Source organism: Eimeria tenella, genomic scaffold (genome assembly GCF_000499545.2).
Source record: "Eimeria tenella Houghton genomic scaffold, Eth_scaff3220, whole genome shotgun sequence".
Lineage (NCBI taxonomy): Eukaryota > Apicomplexa > Conoidasida > Eucoccidiorida > Eimeriidae > Eimeria > Eimeria tenella.
This window is the reverse complement of record NW_013543067.1, coordinates 356-649: the sequence shown is the minus strand read 5'-3', so window position 1 is coordinate 649 and position 294 is coordinate 356.

The window sequence follows — 294 nt, the reverse complement described above, 5'->3', positions numbered from 1 at the left end:
TGCTCCTGCCGCGCCTGCTGCAGCAGCTGCTGCTGCTGCTTCTCCTGCTGCTGCTGCGGCGGCTGCTGTTGCTGCTGCTGGGAAGGAGGGGGAGGGGGAGCCAAGAAGCCCATGCAGCACTCCAAGACGAAGCGAGCTGCGCGGCAGGCAGCACGCAGCCCTGCAGCAGCAGCAGCAGCAGCAGCGAGGAGCGCATCTGCTGCTGCAGCTGCTGCAGCCGCCAGCAGCTAAGAGCCCACCGGCAAAGCCGACGAACGCAGCAGCAGCAGCAGCAGCAGCACCCGAATGCGAGCT